The sequence below is a fragment of the Arachis hypogaea genome, chromosome 16, assembly GCF_003086295.3.
Source record: "Arachis hypogaea cultivar Tifrunner chromosome 16, arahy.Tifrunner.gnm2.J5K5, whole genome shotgun sequence".
Taxonomy (NCBI): Eukaryota; Viridiplantae; Streptophyta; class Magnoliopsida; order Fabales; family Fabaceae; genus Arachis; species Arachis hypogaea.
In genome coordinates this window covers 79,654,028-79,665,524 of record NC_092051.1, presented here as the reverse complement: position 1 = coordinate 79,665,524, position 11,497 = coordinate 79,654,028, and the positions used below count along the sequence as shown (strand labels likewise).

Here is an 11,497-nt window from a genome sequence, read left to right as displayed (position 1 = left end):
ACCTTCTCCTTCTATTCTTCATTTCCTCTGACACTTCAAGGAATCTCTATACTGTAACATAGAGGATTCCATACTTTCTTGTTCTCTTCTCTTTCATATGAGCAGGAGCAAGGACAAAAGCATTCTTGTTGAGGCTGACCCTGAACCTGCAAGGACCTTGAAGCGAAAGCTAAGAGAAGCTAAAGTACAACTCTCTATAGAGGACCTAACAGAGCTTTTCAAACAAGAAGAAGCCATGGCAGCCGAAAACAACAATGTCAACAATACAAGGAAGGTGCTTGGTGACTTTACTGCACCTACTCTTAACTTCTATGGGAGAAGCATCTCAATCCCTGCTATTGGAGCAAACAACTTTGAGTTTAAGCCTCAATTAGTTTCTCTAAATGCAACAGAATTGCAAGTGTCATGGACTTTCCTTGGAAGATCCTCATCAGTTCTTAGCTGAATTCTTACAAATCTGTGATACTGTCAAGACCAATGGGGTTGACCCTGAAGTCTACAGACTTATGCTTTTCCCTTTTGCTGTAAGAGACAGAGCTAGGACATGGTTGGATTCACAACCCAAAGAAAGCCTGAACTCTTGGGAAAAGCTAGTCAATGCCTTCTTGGCAAAGTTCTTTCCACCTCAAAAATTGAGCAAGCTTAGAGTGGAAGTCCAAACCTTCAAACAGAAGGAAGGAGAATCCCTCTATGAAGCTTGGGAAAGATACAAGCAATTGATCAGAAGGTGTCCTTCTGACATGTTTTCTGAATGGAGCACCATAGGTATCTTCTATGATGGTCTGTCTGAACTGTCCAAGATGTCATTGGACAGCTCTGCTGGAGGATCTCTTCATCTGAAGAAGACGCCTATAGAAGCTCAGGAACTCATTGAGATGGGTTGCAAATAACCAATTCATGTACACTTATGAAAGGAACCCCGTGAATAATGGGACAAATCAGAAGAAAAGAGTTCTTGAGATTGATACTCTGAATGCCATACTGGCTCAGAATAAAATATTGACTCAGCAAGTCAATTTGATTTCTCAAGGTTTGTCTGGAATGCAAGCTGCACCAGCCAGTACTAAGGAAACTTCCCCTGAAAAAGAAGCTTATGATCCTGAGAACCCAGCAATGGAAGAGGTGAATTACATGGGAGATTCCTATGGAAACACCTATAATCCTTCATGGAGAAATCATCCAAATATCTCATGGAAGGACCAACAGAGGCCTCAACAAGGCTTCAATAACAATAATGGTGGAAGAAACAGGTTTAACAATAGCAAACTTTTTCCATCATCTTCTCAGCAACAGACAGAGAATTCTAAGCAAAGTCACTCTGACTTAGCACCCATAGTCTCTGATCTAATTAAAACCACTCAAAGTTTCATGACTGAAACAAGGTCCTCCATTAGAAATTTGGAGGCACAAGTAGGTCAGCTGAGTAAAAAAGTTACTGAACTCCCTCCTAGTATTCTCCCAAGCAATACAGAAGAGAATCCAAAGAGAGAGTGCAAGGCCATAAACACGTCTCACATGGTCAAACCTGGAGAGGTGGAAGAGGCAGTGATCTCAACTGAGAAAGACCTCAATGGACGTCTACTAGCCTCCATGGAATTCCCTGATGAGAAACCATGGGAATCTGAGGCTTATACAGAGACCATAGAGATTCTATTGAATTTACTCCTGCCATTCATGAGCTCTGATGAGTATTCTTCCTCTGAAGAGGATGAAGATGTTATTGAAGAGCAAGTTGCTAAGTACCTTGGAGCAATCTTGAAGCTAAACGCCAAGTTATTTAGTAATGAGACTTGGGAGAATGAACCTCCATTGCTCACTAAAGAACTGGATGACTTGACTAGGCAAAAATTACCTCTGAAGAGACAAGATCCTTGAAAGTTCTCAATACCTTGTACCATAGGCACCATGACCTTTGAGAAGGCTCTGTGTGACCTAGGGTCAAGCATAAACCTCATGCCTCTCTTTATAATGGAGAAGCTAGGGATCATTGAGGTACAAGTTGCAAGAATCTCACTGGAGATGACAGACAATTCAAAGAAACAGGCTTATGGACTTCTAGAGGATGTCTTGGTAAAGGTTGAAGGCCACTACATCCCTGCTGATTTCATAATCCTAGAGACTGGGAAGTGTATGGATGAATCCATCATCCTTAGCAGACCCTTCCTAGCCAAAACAAAAGCTGTAATTGATGTTGACAGAGGAGAATTGATCATTCAAGTGAATGAAGACTCCCTTGTGTTTAAAGCTCAAGGATATCCCTCTGTAACCATGGAGAGGAAGCATGAAGAGCTTCTCTCAATACAGAGGCAAACAGAGCCCCCACAGTCAAACTCTAAGTTTGGTGTTGAGAGGCCACAACCAAACTTTAAGTTTGGTGTTGAACCCCCACATTCAAACTCAAAAGTTTGGTGTTGGAAGGTTCCAACATTGCTCTAAATATCTGTGAGGCTCCATGAGAGCCCACTGTCAAGCTATTGACATTAAAGAAGCGCTTGTTGGGAGGCAACCCAATTTTACTTATCTATGTTATTTTCCATTGTTATTTTATGTTTTTTGTAGGTTGATGATCATGTGAAGTCACAAAAATAATTGAAAAAGCAAAAACAGACTGAAAAACAGAATGAAAAATAGAACACCTTGGAGGAGAAACTTACTAGCGTTTAAACGCCAGTAAGGGTAGCAGAATGGGTGTTAAACGCCCAGTCTGGCACCATTCTGGGTGTTTAACGCTAGAAATGGGCACCAGACTGGCGTTTAACGCCAGGAATGGGCAAGAAGCTAGCGTTAAACGCCAAAAATGGGCAGCAGCCTGGCGTTTAACGCCAGGATTGGCAGAAAGGGGCATTTTTGCACGCCACTTGGTGCAGGGATGAGATATCCTTGACACCTCAAGATCCCCACCTACCCCACCTCTCTCTCTCTTCTTCACCCATTCACCAATCACCTCAATACCTCTTCCCTAAAACCCCTCACCTATCAAATCCCACCATTCTCTTCACCACTCACATCCATCCTTCATAAAACGCCACCTACCTCACCATTCAAATTCAAACCACTTTCCCACCCAAACCCACCCATAATGGCCGAACCATACCCCCCTCTCTACTCCTATATAAACCCATCTTCGCTCCTTCATTTTCACACAACATACACACTACTTCTCCCCTTTGGCCAAAATACTAAGCCCCCTCCATCTCCTCTATTTCTTCTTCTTCTACTCTCTTCTTTCTTCTTTTGCTCGAGGACGAGCAAACCTTCTAAGTTTGGTGTGGTAAAAGCGTTGCTTTTTGTTTTTCCATAACCATTTATGGCACCTAAGGCCGGAGAAACCTCTAGAAAGAGAAAAGGGAAGGAAAAAGCTTCCACCTCCGAGTCATGGGAGATGGAGAGATTCATCTCAAGGGTGCACCAAGACCACTTCTATGAAGTTGTGGCCAAGAAGAAGGTAATCCCCGAGGTCCCTTTCAAACTCAAAAAAGGTGAATATCCGGAGATCCGACATGAGATTTGAAGAAGAGGTTGGAAGTTCTCACCAACCCCATTCAACAAGTCAGAATCTTAATGGTTCAAGAGTTCTATGCCAATGCATGGATCAACAAGAACCATGATCAAAGTGTGAACCCGGACCCAAAGAATTGGCTTACAATGGTTCGGGGGAAATGCTTAGATTTTAGTCTAGAGAATGTAAGGTTGGCATTCAACTTGCCCACGATGCAAGGAGATGCACACCCCTACACTAGAAGGGTCAACTTTGATCAAAGGTTGGACCAAGTCCTCATAGACATCTGTGAAGAGGGCGCTCAATGGAAGAGAGATTCAAGAGGGAAGCCGGTTCAACTAAGAAGGCATGACCTCAAGCCCGTGGCTAGGGGGTGGTTGGAGTTCATCCAACGCTCAATCATTCCCACTAGCAACCGGTCTGAAGTTACTATAGACCGGGCTATCATGATCCATAGCATCATGATTAGGGAGGAAGTAGAAGTTCATGAAGTTATATCCCAAGAACTCTACAAGGTGGCAGACAAGTCCTCTACTTTGGCAAGGTTAGCCTTTCCTCATCTTATTTGTCACCTCTGCAATTCTGCTAGAATTGACATAGAGGAAGACATCCTCATTGATGAGGATAAGCCCATCACTAAGAAAAGGATGGAGCAAACAAGAGATCCCACTCATAGACATGAGGAAATTCCTCACCATGAAATCCCTGAGATGCCTCAAGGGATGCATTTTCCTCCATAAAACTATTGGGAGCAAATCAACACCTCCCTAGGAGAATTAAGTTCCAACATGGGACAACTAAGGGTGTAGCACCAAGAGCATTCCATCCTCCTCCATGAAATTAGAGAAGATCAAAGAGTCATGAGAAAGGAGCAACAAAGACAAGGAAGGGACATTGAGGAGCTCAAGCACTCCATTAGATCTTCATGAGGAAGAACAAGCCGCGATCACTAAGGTGGACCCGTTCTTTAATCTCCTTATTCTTTATTTTCTGTTTTTTGAATTTTTATGCTTTGTGTGTATTTATGCTTGTGTCTTTATTAGATGATCACTAGTATCTAAGTGTCTATGCCTTAAAGCAATGAAAATGAATCCATCACCTTTCTTAAATGGAAAATATTTTTAATTGAAAAAGAAAAAGAAGTGCATGAATTTTGAATTTTATAACAGATTAATTATTTTGATGTGGTGGCAATACTTTTGTCTTTCTGAATGAATGCTTGAACAGTGCATATTTTTGAATTTGATTGTTCATGAATGTTAAAATTGTTGGCTCTTGAAAGAATGATGGAAAAGTAGAAATGTTATTTGATAATCTAAAAAATCATAAAATTGATTCTTGAAGCAAGAAAAGGTAGTGAAAAGCTTGCAGAAAAAAATATATATATCCGAAAAAAAAAAGAGAGAAAGAAAAGAAAAAAAAAGCAAGCAGAAAAATCCAATAACCCTTTAAACCAAAAGGCAAGGGTAAAATAAAAAGGATCCAAGGCTTTGAGCATCAGTGGATAGGAGGGCCCACATGAATAAAATCCTGGCCTAAGTGGCTAAACCAAACTGTTCCTAACCATGTGCTTGTGGCGTGAAGGTTTACATGCAAAGATGCAAACAAGTCTAGGAACCTTGAGTATATTCTCTTTCCCACAGCACCATTGAGCAGTTGAGGGAAGGGAGCACAGAGCTTCAACAACTCTTGTTGTGAGATTTCTCGTTCTTGGTGATCTCTATCCTCCTCCTTTGAGTTGTCTTCAGGTTGTTTGCAAAATTTGCCTTGCTTGTCTTCAGTCTCTTGATCACTCGTAGTGACCATTTTGCAATCGTCCCATCTTACTTTCTTTGCTTCTCCCTTGGGGTTTTTCTCCGTGTCACTTGGGAAGCTATCGGTAGGTTTGGGAATCTTCTCAGCTAAATATCCCACCTGGAATTCCAGCTTCCTAATGGTCTCTCCCTGGTTCTTAACATTGGCTCGCACTTCCTCTTTGAACACCTTATTTTCTTGAATCTCTTGGCATATTCCTTCAAGTAAGACTTCAATCTCAGAGAGCTTGTCATCAATTGATGGGAGATTCGGAGCAGATGTGCTATTTTGGTTTTGATAAGTATATGAAGAAGTGTTGTTGTGGGGTTTTGAGACGTCCTCTGTGTGAATTGCTGGTGAGCTGCATTGTTGTTAGAGTTGTAACGTCTCTGGTCTTGGTTTTGATCTTGCTCACTTCCCCACCCAAAGTTTGGGTGGTTTCTCCATCCAGGGTTGTAGGTCTTGGAGTATGGATCATAGTTTTTCCTTGTTGAACTCCCAATGTAGTTGGCTTGCTCCTGACTCACCTCTGCTTCTTCATTCACTCCTTCTTGGATTGTTGATGAAGTGGAGATTGCTGCTACTTAGTTCATCTCCATCTTCTTGGTGAGGTCAGCCAGCTGCTGCGTAATGAGCTTGTTTTGGGCCAACAGAGCATCTACATTGTTTAGCTCCATTACTCCTCTTGTGTTCCCTCTTTCGAAAGCATAGAAGTAGTCGTTCTCTGCTACTATTTCAATAACATCTATGGCTTCCTCAATGGTCTTCTTGAACACTTCCTCCAAACGAACAGTTGTTCTGAACAAGGGTGATGAGCTGTGGTTTAAGTTCAAAGTTGTTGGCATGGATTGTTGGCTTTTGGATGCAACTTCCACAATTGCCTGGGTTTGGATTGATGTAAGAGCCCAAAACTCTTCTATCCTCCCCAGCATGATTTGCTCTACCTCCTCCCCCATGGTTGTGATCTTCTTCTTCATGATGGTTTTTCATGTTGTCTTCCATGTTTGTTTCAAAGAATTCCTATTCTTCCTCAGCACCAACCACTTTCTTTCCTCTTGCCTCCCTCCTTAATCTAAGGAAGGTCCTCTCAGGTTCAGAATCGAAGGAAGTTGAAGCCCCGCTTCTTCTCCCTGTCATACAACCATCAAGTGCAAGCAAGAAAAGATAGGTGCAGAAAGTATTTCTGTCAGAATTACTGTTAGTTGTGGGTGATGCAATATATCAAACAGTTAGTGGGTTAGCAAACAGAATTGAAAATAACTAAGAAGAACAAAAGAGTAGACGGGAAAGGGAAGAAGTTTAACTAAAACAAAAAGTAAATCACTAAAACAGAAAATGAAATTCACAAAATAAAAATGCTCAATCTAGTGATCTTCCAATTTAATCATTGTTGATGCACAATCAATCCCCGGCAACGGTGCCATAAACTTGATGCACGGAAAACTTGTCTCACAACAAATCTCCCTTCGACAAGTCTACCGAATTTGTCGTCAAGTAAAAACTCACAATAGAGTGAGGTCGAATCCCACAGGGATTGATTGATCAAGCAACTTTAATTAGAAGAATGTTCTAGTTGAGCGAATCCAGAATATTGGTTGAGAGTTGCAGAAAATAAAATGGCGGGAATGTAAATAACAGAAAAGTAAATGCTAGGATTAAAGGATTGGAAGTAAATAACTGAAAATAAATTGCAGAATTGTAAATAGGAATGGGGGATTTGCTCATAAAAGTAAATGGCAGAAATTAAAGAGAATGGGTAAGATCAGAGATGGGGAGTTCATTGGGCTTAGGAGATGTTGCAATTCTCCGGATCAAGTTCATTTTCATCTCTTCCTTAATCAATGCACTCATTGATCTCCTTGGCAATCTTAAGTGATTGAATTACAATTTCTTACAATTCAATCTCTCAAATCTTGATCAATAGCTAATTCCTTGGTCAATTGCTCATGAGAAGAGATGAAGTATGGTCACTGATTATACCACATGCATTTCCCAAATCAAGTATTGAGAGGGTTATAGTCACTTACCCATCCAAACCCAATTTGGTCCAGCATGAGAAAGCATTTCTAGCTTAATCTCTTCATTCCTCTTTCATGGTTCAAAAGAGATCCAAGTTTGAATAGCTTCTCTTCCAAGATAACTACTCAATTGGATGAAGATCGAAAGCTTTCAAGTAAAATCAAGAGAAAAGATAGAAGAAGAATAATGAAAATTAGTATTGATCCATCAAATTACAACAGAGCTCCCTAACCCAATGAAAGGGGTTTAGTTGTTCATAGCTCTAGAAAATGAAAACAAAGATGGAGAATACATCATAAAACTAGAAAATGCAGAGAAAGTAAAATACAGAGAGTAGTTCTCCTCTTCCAGCCTCCTCAAAACTCTCTTTTACAATTCAAAGCTACTCCTATATATACTACTCTTCTCAGCTTCTAGTTTGCTCTTCAAGTCTTGGGCCTTTGGATCTTGAGTTTGAAGCAGTTCTTTTCTTCATTTGTGCTTGGCTTTACTTGCAGAGAGAAAGTGTTAAGTGGGCAGAGACTTTAGCTCAGGGCGTAAGGGGTGTTAATCATTTAGTGAAAGTATAAGTTCGGGAACGTTAGTGACACTTAACATTTTCACTAACGTTCCAATGTACCCCCTTGCCTCACGTTAGATCCCACGTTAACTAGGTTAACGTGGCTTCTAACGTGGCCTTGCCAACCTTCGAGAACGTTAGTGACACTCAACATTGTCACTAACGTTCTAGTGTGCCCCTTTTTGCTTCACGTTAAAGCCCACGTTAACTAGGTTAACGTGGCTTCTAACGTGGCCTTGCCAACCTTCGAGAACGTTAGTGACACTCAACATTGTCATTAACGTTCCAATGTGCCCCTAGATCTCACGTTAAAGTCCACGTTAACTAGGTTAACGTGGCTTCTAACGTGGCCATTCTTAGCCATCCCAACGTTAGTGACAATGTTGAGTGTCACTAACGTTGGCTCATCATTCATTCCTCATCGTTAGCTTCCACATTAACTAAGTTAACGTGGAAGTTAACGTGGCTCCTTGGGGGTTTGTGTGGTTGCTTCCAACGTTAGTGACAATGTTGAGTGTCACTAACGTTATCGACAACTCTCACTTTTTACGTTAGCTCCTACGTTAACCAAGTTAACGTGGGAGTTAACGTGGTGTGTTGCATCCTTAGGCCAACGTTAGTGACAATGTTGAATGTCACTAACGTTGGCTTCTCTTCCCCCTTTAACGTTAGAGGTCACGTTAACTAGGTTAACGTGGGCTCTAACGTGGCCACTCATGAGTGTTTGCCAACGTTAGTGACAATGTTAAGTGTCACTAACGTTGGCTCAACTTCCCTTTTCCACGTTAGAGTTCACGTTAACTTAGTTAACGTGACTCTTAACGTGGGCAATGATGGCTTTGAGAGTGTCATTGGCAATCACTTTTCTCATTAATCTTGCAAGTTTCCTCCCTTTCCTTGCTTCCTTTGGTCCTGAAATCAAGCAATAGAGTGCATCAAAGTTCTAGTCCAAGTCATGGGCAATGCAACATACAATTTGTCACTAAACTTATGCAAAATCCTCATGAAATAATGTGAAATGCACAATGTATGCTTGAATCAAGGTGTAAGTGAATATCTACCCAAAACTAGCTTATTTCCTAAGGAAATGCATGAAACTAACCTAAAAACAGTAAAGAAAAGGTCAGTAAAACTGGCCAGGATGCCCTGGCATCAGGTGTCAAGTGAAAACTTGAGACTGAGCGGTTAAAGTCGTGGTCCAAAGCAAAAAGAGTGTGCTTAAGAGCCCTGGACACCTCTCACTGGGGACTTTAGCAAAGCTGAGTCACAATCTGAAAAGGTTCACCCAGTCATGTGTCTGTGGCATTTATGTATCCGGTGGTAATACTGGAAAACAAAATGCTTAGGGTCACGGCCAAGACTAATAAAGTAGCCGTGTTCAAGAATCAACATACTTAACTAGGAAAATCAATAACACTATCTGGATTCTGAGTTCCTATAGATGCCAATCATTCTGAACTTCAAGGGATAAAGTGAGATGCCAAAACTGTTCAGAAGCAAAAAGCTAAAAGCCCTGCTCATCTAATTAATACTGATCTTCATAGATGTTTTTGGAATTCATTGTACATTCTATTCTTTTTATCTTATATGATTTTCAGTTGCTTGGGGACAAGCAACAATTTAAGTTTGGTGTTGTGATGAGCGGATAATTTATACGCTTTTTGGCATTGTTTTTAGTATGTTTTAGTTAGTTTTTATTATGTTTTTATTAGTTTTTATTTAAAAATCACATTTTTGGACTTAACTATGAGTTTGTATGTTTTTCTGTGATTTCAGGTATTTTCTGGCCGAAATTAAGGGACCTGAGCAAAAATCTGATTCAGAGGCTGAAAAAGGACTGCAGATACTGTTGGATTATGACCTCCCTGCACTCAAAGTAGATTTTTTGGAACTACAGAAGCCCAATAGGTGCGCTCTAAATTGCGTTGGAAAGTAGACATCCTGGGCTTTTGATGAGCGGATAATTTATATGCTTTTTGACATTGTTTTTAGTATGTTTTTAGTAGGATCTAGTTACTTTTAGGGATGTTTTCATTAGTTTTAATGTTAAATTCACATTTCTGGACTTTACTATGAGTTTGTGTGTTTTTCTGTGATTTCAGGTATTTTCTGGCTGAAATTGAGGGACTTGAGCAAAAATCAGATTCAGAGGTTGAAGAAGGACTGCTGATGCTGTTGGATTCTGACCTCCCTGCACCCAAAGTGGATTTTCTGGAGCTAAAGAACTCGAAATGGCGCGCTTCCAATTGCGTTGGAAAGTAGACATCCAGGGCTTTCCAGCAATATATAATAGTCCATACTTTGGCCAAGAATAAATGACGTAAACTGGCGTTCAACGCCAGCTTTCTGCCCAAATCTGGCGTCCAGTGCCAGAAAAGGAGCCAAAACTAGAGTTGAACGCCCAAACTGGCACAAAAGCTGGCGTTGAACTCCAAGAAAGACCTCTACACGTGCAACACTCAAGCTCAGCCCAAACACACACCAAGTGGGCCCCGGAAGTGGATTTATGCATCAATTACTTACTCATGTAAACCCTAGTAGCTAGTTTATTATAAATAGGACCTTTTACTATTGTATTAGTCATCTTAGGAACCATCTTTGAATCTTTTGATCATCTTTGGATGACTGGTTCTTAGATCAGAGGGGCTGGCCATTCGGCCATGTCTGGACATATCACTTATGTATTTTTAACGGTAGAGTTTCTACACTCCATAGATTAAGGTGTGGAGCTCTGCTGTTCCTCAATGATTAATGCAAAGTACTACTGTTTCCTATTCAATTCTTCTTATTTTGCTTCTAAGATATTCATTCGCACTTCAACCTGAATGTGATGAACGTGACAATCATCATCATTCCCTATGAACGCGTGCCTGACAACCACTTCCGTTCTACATTCGAATTGAATGAGTATCTCTTAGATCTCTTAATCGGAATCTTCGTGGTGTAAGCTAGAATGATGGCGGCATTCAAGAGAATCCGGAAAGTCTAAACCTTGTCTGTGGTATTCCGAGTAGGATTCAATGATTGAATGACTGTGACGAGCTTCAAACTCGCGAGTGCTGGGCGTTAGTGACAAACGCAAAAGGAGGGTGAATCCTATTCCAGCATGATCGAGAATCGACCGATGATTAGCCGTGCTGTGATAGAGCATGTGAGCATATTTTTCACTGAGAGGAGGGGTTGTAGCCACTGACAATGGTGATGCCCTTGCATAAAGCCAGCCATGGAAAGGAGTAAGACTGATTGGATGAAGATAGCAGGAAAGCAGAGGTTCAGAGGAACGAAAGCATCTCCATTCGCTTATCTGAAATTCTCACCAATGAATTACATAAGTATTTCTATCCCTATTCTATTAATTAATATTCGAAAACACCATTATCAATTATGTAAATGCCTAACTGAGATTTGCAAGGTGACCATAGCTTGCTTCATACCAACAATCTCCGTGGGATTCGACCCTTACTCACGTAAGGTATTACTTGGATGACCCAGTGCACTTGCTGGTTAGTTACACGGAGTTGTGAACCATGGTCTTGGCATCATGTTTTTAGCGCCATGTCCAGGGAAAGAAAGAGGAATGAATTTTACATAATTAAAGTGTAATCACGATTCCGCGTACCAAGTTT

The 11,497-nt window shown here is 40.9% G+C and overlaps 1 non-coding gene across 1 annotated transcript; it reads right to left on the bottom strand.

Annotated features, from left to right (window-relative positions):
• Positions 1 to 638: 638 nt before the first annotated feature.
• On the bottom strand, positions 639 to 742 carry LOC112762025 (small nucleolar RNA R71). Its single transcript, XR_003182387.1, has one exon. It is a non-coding gene; the product is annotated as a small nucleolar RNA R71 (small nucleolar RNA).
• Positions 743 to 11,497: the final 10,755 nt, after the last annotated feature.